This window comes from Macaca mulatta, chromosome Y (genome assembly GCF_049350105.2).
Source record: "Macaca mulatta isolate MMU2019108-1 chromosome Y, T2T-MMU8v2.0, whole genome shotgun sequence".
Classification (NCBI taxonomy): Eukaryota; Metazoa; Chordata; class Mammalia; order Primates; family Cercopithecidae; genus Macaca; species Macaca mulatta.
In genome coordinates, this window is record NC_133427.1 from 4908768 (window position 1) to 4921417 (window position 12650).

At 40.2% G+C, this 12650-nt stretch overlaps 1 long non-coding RNA gene across 1 annotated transcript in view; it reads left to right on the forward strand.

Moving 5' to 3' along the window:
• LOC114676245 (uncharacterized) overlaps positions 1 to 7310 on the forward strand; it is a 56292-nt gene extending 48982 nt beyond the window's left edge. The window contains exon 3 of the long non-coding RNA XR_003727125.2: positions 7184 to 7310. This is a non-coding gene — a long non-coding RNA (uncharacterized LOC114676245). The remainder of the gene's footprint in view (positions 1 to 7183) is intronic.
• Positions 7311 to 12650: the final 5340 nt, after the last annotated feature.

The following is a 12650-nucleotide window of genomic DNA, read 5'->3' on the forward strand; positions in this document are numbered from 1 at the left end:
CTCAGGATTAAGAAACTCACTCAAAAGTGTACAACTACTTGAAAACAGAATAACCTGTTCCTGAATATTTGTTAAATAATGAAATTAAGGCAGAATTAACGAAGTTCTCTGAAATCAATGAGAACAAAGAGACAACATACCAGTATCTCTGGAACACAGCTAAAGCAGCATTTAGAGAGAAGTTTATAGCACTAAATTGACACTGTAACATCCCAATTAAAATAACTAGAGAAACAAGAGCAAACAAATTCAAAAGCTAAAAGAAGACAAGAAATAACTAAGATCAGAGCAGAACTGAAGGCAATAGAGACATGGAAAACCATTTAAAATTCTGTGAGTCTAGGAGCTGTTTTTTTGAAGACATTAACAAAATAGATAGACTGCTAGCCAGACTAATAAATAAAAGGAGAAGAATCAAATAGACACAAGAAAAAATGATAAAGGGGATATCACCACTGATCCCACAGAAACAAAAACTACCATCGGATAATACTATAAACACCTCTAGGCAAATAAACTAGAAAATCTGGAAGAAATGGATGAATTCCTGGACACATACATCCTTCCAAGACTAAACCATCAAGAAGTCGAATCCCTCAATAATCCAATAAGAGGTTCTGACACTGAGGCATTAATTATAGCCCACCAACCAAACAAGTCCAGCACAAGATGGATTTACAGGACTGAATTCTACCAGAGGTACAAAGAGGAGCTGGTACCATTCTTTCTGAAGCTATTCCCAAAAAAATAGAAAAAGAGGGAATCCTCTCTAACTAATTTTATGAGCCTAGCAATTCCAAAACCTGGCAGAGGCACAAGAAAACAAAATTCCAGGCCAATAACTCTGATGAACATCAATGCGAAAATCCTTAATAAAATACTGGCAAACTGAATCCAGCAACACATCAAAAAGCTTATCCACCACCATCAAGTCAGCTTCATCCGTAAGATGCAAGCCTAGGTCAACATACATAAATCAATAACTGTAATCCATCACATAAACAGAACCAAAGATAAAAACCACATGATTATCTCATACATGCAGAAAAGGACTTTGACAAAATTCAACAGCCCTTCATTCAAAAACTAGGTATTGATAGACTATATCTCAAAATAATAAGCGCTATTTATGACAAACTGAAAGCCAATATACTGAATGGGCAAAAGCTGGAATTGAAAAGTGGCACAAGACAAGGATGCCCTCTCTCACCACTCCTATTCAACATAGTATTGGACACTCTGGCCAGAACAATCAGGCAAGATGAACAAATAAAGATATTCAAATAGGAAGAGAGGAAGTCAAATCACCTCTGTTTGCAGATGACATGATTCGATATTTAGAAAACCCCATAGTCTCAGCCCCCAAACTCCTTAAGCTGATAAGCAACTTCAGCAGTCTCAAAATACAAAATGTGCAAAAATCACAAGCATTTCTACACACTAATAATAGACAAACAGACAGTTAAATAGTGAGTGAACTGCCATTTACAATTGCCACAAAAAGGATAAAATACCTAGGAATACAACTTACAAGGGACGTGAAAAACCTCTTCAAGGAGAACTGCAGTGGAGAGGACACAAACACGGGAAAAAAAATTCCATGATCACAGATAGGAAGAATGAATATCATCAAGATGGCCTTTCTGTCCAAAGTAATTTATAGATTCAGTGCTATTCCCATCAAGGTATCATTAGCTTTCTTCACAGAACTAGAAGAAAGTACTTTAAGTTTCATATGGAATGAAAAAAGAGCCAGTATTGCTAAGACAATCCTAAGCAGAAAGAACAAAGCTGGAGGCATCACGTTACGTGACATCAAGCTATACTACAAGTCTACAGCAACCAGAACATCATGTTACTTGTACCATAACAGATATACAGACCAATGGAACAGAACAGAGGCCTCAAAAATAACACCACACATCTACAACCAAGTGATCTTCAACAAACCTGAGAAAAATAAGCAAAGGGGAAAGAATTTCCTGCTTAATAAATGGTACTGGAAAAACTGGCTAGCTGTGTGCAGAAAACAAACTGGGCCCTTTTCTAACACTTTGTACAGACATTAACTCAAGATTAATTAAAGACTTAAATATAAACCTAAAGCCATAAAATCTCTAGAAGAAAACTGAGGCAATAGGCATGGGCAAAGATTTCATGACTGAAACACCAAAAGCAATTGCAACAAAAGCCAAAATCAATTGATGGGATCTATTTAAGCTGAAGAGCTTCTTGTTAACAAAAGAAACTATTGTCAGAGTGAACAGGCAACCTACAGAATGGGAGAAAATTTTTACAATCTATTCATCTGACAAAAGTCTAATATCTAGAATCTACAAGGAACTTAAACAAATTTATAAGAAAATAAAAACACAACTTCATTAAAAAGTGGGAAAGGGGGCCGGGCGCAGTGGCTCAAGCCTGTAATCCCAGCACTTTGGGAGGCCGAGACGGGTGGATCACGAGGTCAGGAGATCGAGACCATCCTGGCTAACACGGTGAAACCCCGTCTCTACTAAAAAATACAAAAAACTAGCCGGGCGCGGTGGCGGGCGCCTGTAGTCCCAGCTACTCAGGAGGCTGAGGCAGGAGAATGGCGTGAACCCGGGAGGCGGAGCTTGCAGTGAGCTGAGATCCGGCCACTGCACTCCAGCCTGGGTGGCAGAGCGAGACTCCGTCTCAAAAAAAAAAAAAAAAAAAAAAAAAAAAAAGTGGGAAAGGGATATGAACAGATCCTTCTCAAAAGAAGACATATGCCACTAACAAACATATGAAAAAAGTCATTGTAAGCCATTGGAGAAATGCAAATCAAAACCATAATGAGATACCATCTTGCACCAGTTAGAATGGTGATCATTAAAAAGTGTGGAAACAACAGCTGCTGGAGAGGATGTGCAGAAATACAAATGCTTTTACACTGTTGGTGGGAGTGTAAATTAGTTCAACCATTGTAAAAGACAGTGTGGCGATTCCTCAAGGATCTAGAACCAGAAATACCATTTGACCCAGCATTCCTATTACAGGGTATATACCCAAAGAATTATAAATAATTCATCTATAAGGAAACATGCACACATATGTTTACTGCAACATTATTTACAGTAGAATAGACTTGGAACCAACCCAAATGCCCATATAAAGACTGTATAAAGAAAATGTGGCATATACACAACCATAGAATACTATGCAGCCATAAAAAAAGAATGAGTTCATGTCCATTTCAGGGACATGGATGATGCTGGAAGCTATCATCCTCAGCAAACTTCCACTGGAACAGAAAACCAAACACTGCATGCTCTTACCTGTAAGTGGGAGTTGAACAATGAGAATGCATGAACACAGCGAGAGGAACATCACACACTGGGGCCTGTTGGGGGGTGGAGGGAAAGAGGAGGGAGAGCATTATGACAAATACCTAATGCATATTCAGCTTAAAACTTAGATGACAGGTTGATAGGTGCAGCAAACCACCATGGCACCTGTATACCTATGTAACAAACTGGCACGTTAAGCACATGTATCCCAGAACTTAAAGTGAAATAAAATAAAACAAAACTCACACTTGTCTTCCTTGTTAAAAGTTATCTAAAATTCCAGATAGTGGGTTCCCACTCTCTACAGTGGTGGAAGCAGGAAAACTTGCCTTCCTTTTTGGAAATAAGTAAAACTCCAGAAAAGGAGTTGTACAGCAAAATGATCTTGACCAAATTTTGTGAGATCAGAGATTCTCCAGAGGTGAGGTGTTTTCAGGCCTCAGAAAATTGTCCTACTCATTTGAGTCATAAGGGTAGCTCAAGCTGGTACCAAACAGCCATAGAAGGTTTGTCAAATATCAGGGGAGCCTCCAGTCAAACAGAATCCCTTTGTGGTTACCAATTGTGAAACCAAAGATTTATCTGAGACAGATCTCTATCAGTTTAGAAAGTTTATTTTGCCCAAGTTAATGACACACCTGTGACATGGCCTTACAAGATCCAGATGATATGTGCCCAAGGTGGTTGGTGTAAAGCCTGCTTTTTTATGTTTTAGGGAGATATGAGATATCAATCAATATGTATAAGATATACAGTAGTTTGATCTTGAAAGGTGGGCCAACTTGAAGCAGGGTCTTCCAGTTCCTAGGTAGATTTTAAAATTTTTCTCTCTTTCGTCTTTCTCTCTCCTTCCTTCCTTCCTCTCTTCCTCACTTTCTCTCTTTTCTTTCTTTCTTTCTCTCTCTTTCTCTTTCTTTCTTTCTTTCTTTCTTTCTTTCTTTCTTTCTTTCTTTCTTTCTTTCTTTCTTTCTTTCTTTCTTCTCTCTTTCTCTCTCTTTCTCCTTTCTTCTTTCTTTATCTCTTTCTTTCTTTTTCCTTCCTTCCTTCCTTCCCTCCCTCCCTTCCTCCCTTCCTTCTTTCCCCTCCCACCCTTTCTCCCTTCCTCCCTTCCCTTCCCTCCTTCCCTGTCTCTGTCTCTCTTCTCTCTCCTCTCTTTTCTCTCCTCTCTCTCTCTCCTTCTCTCTGTCTCCCCTAGCAATAGGGACTTGCCTGTTGTCCATGCTGGTCTCAAGCAGTTCATCTGCCTCACACTCTCAAAGTGCTGAGATTATAGACATGAGCCACTGTACCCAGCTGTTTTAAATATATTCTGATTAGCAATTGACTGAGAGAGTTATTATTTAAAGACATCGAATCAATAGAAAGAAAATACTTGCATTACAATAAAGGACTGTGGAGACCAAAATTTTTTAATTCAGTTGAGTCCCTGGATAGCAGGCTTCAGAGCAAATAGATTGTAAATTTTTCTTATCAGACTTAAGGTCCATGTTGATGATAAATGCTAGTCACCTTTTCCTGAGTTTCAAAAGGAAAGGCCGTATAATGAGGCATGTTTGGCCCTTCCTTCTCATCATGGCCTGAATTAGTTTTCAGGTTAGTTTCGGAATGCCCTTGGCTGAGAGGAAGAGTCCGTTCAGATGGTTGGGGGCTTGGAATGGTTTACACAGTTTTAGTAAAAGAGAGTACTTTTTCCCACATTTTCATTCTGTAATCTACCCAGAGTTAAGCTAAACTTTATAATTTAAGGCCAGTCCTCCAGAAGACTGTGATCACTTCAGATACCAGTCCTTCGTTAAAGCATCCCAAGGGTTGTCTCTGTCTTCTAACCAACTGGCTAAAAATTGGAATGTTCCCATAACTACACTGGAGTTCATCAGTTTGCTAAAATGACATAGAAACTCAAGACAGTGCAATGCTTACATTTACAGTTTTATTGTAGTAAAAGGACATAGAGCAGAATCAGCCCAAAGAAGTAATTCACAAGGTGAAGTCTGATGGAGTTCGAGGTGCAACACTTCTGTCATCTTTAGAGATGTGCTATCCTCCCAACATGAAAGCGTGCCAATACTCAAGGAGTAATGTCAACCAAGGAGGCTCACCTGAGCTTTGGAGTACCAAGATTTTATTGAGGACTCACACAGCTATGATTGATGAAATCATTGGCCATATGTTTAAATCTCCAGCTCCCCTTGTCCCTTCCAGAGGTTGGGTTTGTATCTTACAGCTCAAAGCCCTAACCCTCTAATCAGCCAGTCCCTATCCTGAATCATCTAATTAGCATAAACTGTCCAGTGTAAGCCATCTCAGTATTATAAACAATCAGGCCTGGTCCAGGGGGCCCGCTATGAATAACAAAGACACGCCAATCACTTATGAAATTCCAAGTGTTTAGAAACTACTTCCCAGGAGCTAGAGACAAAGGTCAGCCAAATATTTCATTACACAAAACCAAACACAGTGTTCTAGCTACAAAAGTAAGGCATTCATGCAAACATAATCACAGATGGCAAAATATAAAATTCAGACACTAAAATGTTTCATCCTGACTTAAACTAACATTGTGTCCGTGTCTAGATTAAAAAATAGAAAGCTTGATGTCCAACCGTATGTCTAGGCTTTGTAACAAGTAATGTAAGTAGTAAAAAATATATACATACACATGCTGGAGAAGCCACTTTCATAAATGAGTAAATTTAGGTGTTTTTAAGTCAAGCAAATCTGAGAAATCAATTCTTGGACGACAAAAACTAACAAAATACACCACCCACCACCATCACCATCACTGCAACTACTACAACAAAACCAGGTGTGTTATTGTTTGCTTAGCATGAAGAACAATTCCAGTATCACTATGTCATTTTCTATGGTAAAAGGGCCATGACACAAAAAGAGATAAGATCACCTGAATCTCACTGCACCCCTGCCCTCCTCCTGTCTCCCCATAATCAAAGTCTGGGTAATGAGAAATTTTTTTTTTAAATGTTCATTTTCCTTCCATTCTTCTTTGAAAAGAAATTCATGTAAAATAAAGTTCCACCATTTCAAAATGAACAATTTAGTGTCATTTAGTACATTCACAGTATTGTGTAACTACCATTTCTATCTAGTTCCATTTTTATCACCAAAAGGAACTCCAACCCATCAAGCAATCACTCTCCATTCCTCCTTCCTCCAACCCTCTGACAACCACTAATCTAATTTCTTGTAGATTTAATTTTTCTTGTAGTTTTATGAAAACTGAGTCACACAATATGTGATCTTTTGTGTCTGCCTACTTTCACTAGTATAACATATGTGAGAGTCATATTTGTTGTAGGATGTGTTAGAAATTCTTTTTTTAAGACGGAGTCATGCTCTGTCACCCAGCTGGAGTGCAGTGGTGCAATATCTTGGCTCATGGCAACCTCCACCTCTCAGGTTCCAATTCTCCACCTCAGCCTCCCTAGTAGTTTTCACATGGGATTACAGGCACCCACCACAATGCCCAGCTAATTTTTGTAATTTTATTAGAGACAGGGTTTCACCATGTTGGCCAGGCTCGTCTTGAACTCCTGAGTGACCTCAGGTAATCCACCCACATCAAGCCTCCCAAAGTCCTGGGATTATAGGCATGAGTCACCACACCCAGCCAGAACTTCATTCCTTTTTGTGACTGAATAATATTCCATAATATAGATATATTAATCCTATTGATGGACATTTGGGTTATTTCCAGTTTTGGGCTGTCATCAATAATGCTGCTATGATGAAGTATACAAGTATATCTGAATATTTGCTTTCAGTTATTTTGGGTATGTACTTAAGGGTGAAATCGCTGGCATTATCCTTATTGCTTGGTAGAAATTGTGCCTATTTTTTTTCTATCTTAGGTGTAAAGTAAATACAAGGATGAAGTACTATGGCATGACCTTCTTCCCCTGGGAAGCGTTCTGCAAGTGCCAGCATCAGAGAGAACTAAAAAAGCCATTGGAGATGCTGATACAGGCTTGCTCTGTCACTGGCCTTCGTACATATCAGTAAATTATGACGAGCTAGTTAGCTAAGCTGTAGACATCCCTCAGATAGGAAAAAATAACCTGGAAGAAAGGAAAAGAAGAGAACTGGTATATGCTCCTCTCACAGTCCCTAGAAAAATTTAGTGACTGCTCCAGGATACCAGCTCTGGGGACAACTAGACTCAGACACAAGTTTTGTAGAAGGTGAATGGTCTGGATCATCCTATGCACACACTCAGACTGATCCACTAGCACTAGGAAGGGGTTAATGTCAAAGAGCTTTGAAAAATTGCAGGAAAGCTGGCCAAATTAACTGCAAAATTAGGACAAGACAGTATAAGAACTCCAACAAGGAACCACTGGAGGTGATGCTGAAAAGTTCCTCTCTCTTGGAGGTCAAAGATTTCCTGGGGTTGTTTGCTATGTATGAGTGTGGTCCAGCACCAGGTCAAAAAGATTAGCCCTCAACTAGAGAGAAAATCAAAGGAGGAATGAAGAATTCCCGTAATGCAAGCATTGATGCCACTGCCTCTACTGGGAAAGCTTGATGTGAGAACTTTGGTCCAGTATCCATACCTCCTGCAAAGTAGGCTGGAGTTGGGTAAAAGAACCAAGACTCTGTAGCCTCTTCGTTGTGCCAGTCAAGTGAAGTTGTGTTTAGGCTCTAGCATGACTAAGAAACCCACTGTTTTGTGCTTTAAAATTTGGTTTCCTCTAGTTTCTTAATGAAATTTTTTTTTCTACATTGCCCTCACATTCTCAAGTGAACCAAGAGTAACAGGAAATTCTCTCATATGGAAAGTATTGGTGGACATGACCTAAGAGATCATTCATTATAGGCAAAGGAGGGGACATGTGAGTATGGGCCCATTTTTGGTTCCAGGAAAAAATAGTGGTACTGGAGGTGCTAAGAGAATGAGAATCTAAAAGGGGGAGGGCTGGCTTCAGAACTTGGGAAACACAGTGCAAAAATGGGGCCCATCGTTCAAAATTTATCAAGAATTTCAAAATGGTGGCAGCAGAATATTAAGGCAAGTACTGGGTCCTTCTAAGCATGTGACCCAGTGCTGCTGCTTGACTGTGCACCTGTGAAGCCAGTCCAGGATAGGCCAAATCATGAGGGTCAGCCAAGGAGGTTGATCTTGGCCTATCTGGGTTTTCCCCTCAGATGTGACCCAGTGGTCCATTACCTACACTTTGTTTTCCTTACCATAGAGCCATTAACCACCTCTTGCTGATGATCTGAATACTATATTTTATATAAAAGCTTTGACACCGACAGAAGAGGCACATTAAAATATAAAAACACTTGTTACTTGCTAATGATAATTCTGCTTGACTATAGAGTAAAAGGTTTGTCATTGGGAGTACATAATGGCTCCCCTTTCAATATGATATTGAACCTAGAAATATTTTTAACCACCATAATATGGATAATTTCTTTTAAAAATTGAAGTAGTGAGAAGCTTAGGAAAATTACCAATGTTCCAGATACACAATTTCTGTTATTTCTTGTGCATTGGCCATGTAGGAAGATGAGCAGAGTGAATTTCTGCAGTGAAAGAGTTTGAAAATTGGGATAGGCAAATTTTTAATGTAGATGATATATGATTACAATATCTATATTTAAATGTTTTCATGAGGAAATAGCCAGACAGCTTATTGAGACAGAACATAACTTTACCCTTATTTGGTCTACAGATCAAAGTTTTCCAAAACATTAGGATTCTAGAGAAGTTTAGTGTTTAAATGAGGCAACTTCTGAGCCACCCGGTCTGAATCCAAATGCTGTTTTTGGCTTTTGTGTGATGTGTTCCTGGGAAATTTCTGTAATCACTCTAGGATTCCCTCATCTCCAAAATGAAGAAACTAATGGTGCCACTGTCATAAGATTGCGTGAGGATTTGGGAAATAGTACACAGAAAGCTCCCCAGTGTATGGAAAACACTCAGAAAGTGCTTGCTGTTATTACTTCTGTGGTTACGGACATGGTTTTTATTATTATTCTACAACTTGGCCCCTGACAGTTTCCCAGCATTATATCTTGTCACTCTCTCTCACGTCAGGTAAATGCCTGACAAGCTAAGCTATTCATTGCTCCCTGCATAACTCAAAGATTCTCTGCTCCCATATTGTTCCCTGACTATGTGGAGGCTGAGTAACTACTTAGAGGGGATGTTGTAGAGGAAAATTCAAGGCACAGCAGGGAAACTGGGTTGAATGAGATCCCCTTCTGCATTTCTTTAGGCTCTAAAATTTCCATTGGATCAATAAAGCAAACAGGACAATTAGCAGCAGGGCAATCTGCACTTAGCACTGAGCACTCTAGAAGGTATTCTTTCACTCCTCTTTGTTGTTATCCTCTGCTCGCTTTTCTCACATTTGCAGGGGTTGCCTTCTGTACCATCACATTTTGTAAAATTTGGGTCCACCAAAAGAATCCTAGAGAAAGATGTATTTCAGATAAAGGTAAGGCAGATTATGGGCCTCAATGAAAGTGCTTGGCAGATAGATCTGAGAGTTTGGTTTCTAGCAAATTGTTTAAAATTTTCCCAGCCTGTTTCTTTTAGCAGTAAAAATAAGGATATTGTATCCACTACTATAAATACTAATTTCAATATAGGCACTAATATAGGTGGGTTCTAACAGAGTGAGAATTGAATAAGGTATTATACAAAAGGGCTTAACAGAGAGTACAAGATATAGCTAATCCACTAAATATCATTTCTCTTCTTTCTTCTTTCCCTTCTCTATCACTAATAGGGGAAACTGGGCTGTGTCGTGTGTGTGTGTGTGTGTGTGTGTGTGTGTGTGTGTGTGTCTTTTCCTTGAGATAGGGTCTTGCTCTGTAGCCCAGGCTGGAGTGCAGCAGCCTGACCACAGCTCACTGTAGCCTCCACCCCTTAAGCTCAAGTGATCAGTTCCCCTCAGCTACCTGAGTGGATGGGACTACAGGTCAATACATCGAGTTCCTGAACTCAAGGAATCTTCCCTCCTCAACCTCTCAAAGTGCTGGGATTATAGGAGTGAGCTAGTACACTCAGCCTTGGGCTGCGTCTTTTGTTTTGTTTTTTGGGACAGACACTCACTCTGTTACCCAGACTGGTGTACAGTGGCATGATCTTGGCTCACTGCAACCTCTGCCTCCCAGGTTCAAGCCAATTCTCCTACCTCAGCTTCCTGAGTAGCTGGGATTATAGGCACGTGTCACCATGCCTGGCTGATTTTTGTATTTTTAGTAGAGATGGGGTTTCACCATGTTGGCCAGGCTGGTCTTGAACTTCTGACCTCAGGTGATCCATCCACCTTGGCCTCCCAAAATGCTGGGATTACAGGCATAAGCTACTGTGTGCCTGTCCTTGGTCTTTGCCTTTAAGGGAATTTAGATTCCCATCAGTGGAAGGAGGATTCCACTGTGAGGGAGAACAGGATGAGCAGATGGGTACTGCAGGGGCCACAGGGGAGTCTGGGGTGTAGGCAGGTGGGGCAGATGGTAGGAGCCTTTAAAATCCAACGAAATCCAGATGAAGAACTCTGGGCTTAACCAAGCAAGGGTTGCAAGCTTAGCTTTGTTGCTGTTCTTCTGTTCCTCCTCCTCTTTCTTCTTATGTTCTTCTGGTAAGTTATCTGCAAAAAATTAAATAGGTTAAAAATAACATTTTATTTTCATGAACTTAGATTTCAGTAGCCATTGTGGCCAATGAGATGAGGAAGGATGTCAGGGCAGTGTTTTTTATTCACCTTACATTGGAGAGCCCTCAGTCTGGAATGCACCATGCAACCTAGAGTTACTAAGGGACTTTTGCACTATCTATGCCTGTCTTCCAAATTGGGATTGAGAATTCCTCTCTTAATGGTGGTTATGTCCAGCATATTCTAACTGACTTATGTTATTTTCCTTGGGGCAAGAATTTTCTCTAAAATCTAGAATAGTAATACTAAATGGATTTAATTATCTGCAGAAGAAAATAAGCTGATTAGAGTCCAAACTAGCTCCCTCACTTAAGTCAATTTAATGAAGTGTGAGAACTGTTTATTGAGCAACTGCTACCCCCAGACATTGTGGAAAGCAAAACAGCCTCCTCTTCTTACAATATTCCTGGTAATTCTTAGGCGCAGAATAGGGAAATAAAGCTGGTAACTGTTATGTGCCCTTTGGTATACATAACAGGGTTATCTCAGTAGTTTGTTATGGAAAGCCATAACTCATAACTCTGTTACCTAAATAATGGTTCTTCAGGCCTCAGTTTAGTCATCTGTAAGCCTCTCCTTACAGAGAGGCAGTAGAAATGAAATGAAAAAGAAAAAATGTAAAACTCTCAATGCCTGACTTTTAGAAGGCATCAACCAATAGGAACTCTTATATTTTATTCACTGTAAAACTAACAAAAGACCTGATTTTTATTGGTACTTTATAAGACAAATCATAATATCAAGACATCTAAAATTTTAATTTATTCTAAACAGTAAACAGTTATTTTATTATTTTGTCCCCAACCTTCCATCCTAATGCTAGGATGCAATGAGCTTACTAATTGTCATGCACTCCAAAGCATTTAATCCTCCCAATCTGTGAGGCAGGTACTGCAATGAACCCGTTTTACAGATGACAAAACTCTAGCACAAAAGGATTCATTCACGTGGCCAGTCATGCAACTTTTAAAAATACTCCCTTGGTTTGCATTTCCTTGTATCTGAACCACCCTTCTGTTGCCATTCTCTGTAGGTTTCCTGAACAGTTGGCAGGTCAAGTCCAATTATGGGAACTTTTTTCCTTTAAGTAGGTCACCTCTCTTTCTCTTCCTCTCTGTTCCCACCTGCCTATCAGGTCTCCATGCAGTGGAAGGCTGCTTGCTACCGCATTGGAAAACTTCTCCAGACATTTCCAAGTTTGCATTCATCCGTCTCCTTTAGGGAATTGTTTCAGTGAGGCCTAACTGTTTCTGAGGAAAGCCCTTGGGAGAAAAGGCCACAAGAAGGTAGTGGCACTCCTTTATCATCAGGCGACATCGGGAGAAAAGAAATGATTTTCTACAGCAGCTGGGTGAGGGAAAATGGAATTGCAGAATCTGCAGAAACGGTGTAGCTACAAGGGCAGCTGCAAGCTGAACGGGCGAAAAGCCACCCTGCAAGATCTTTTCTGTTTCAGTGATGAAGTGGACTCCCAACATGGAACAGGGAAGGGGGACTGTTACTAGACAGGTGACATTCGGTGCATGCACGAACAGGTCCAGTGCCCCATTTCGGGGGGCAGGAAGGCATCCAACCAGAAGAGTGTTACCTAGGGAACCAGATGGCACCTGCTCCTGCTCACCCCTACCTGCTTCCTCCCCAGGAAAAA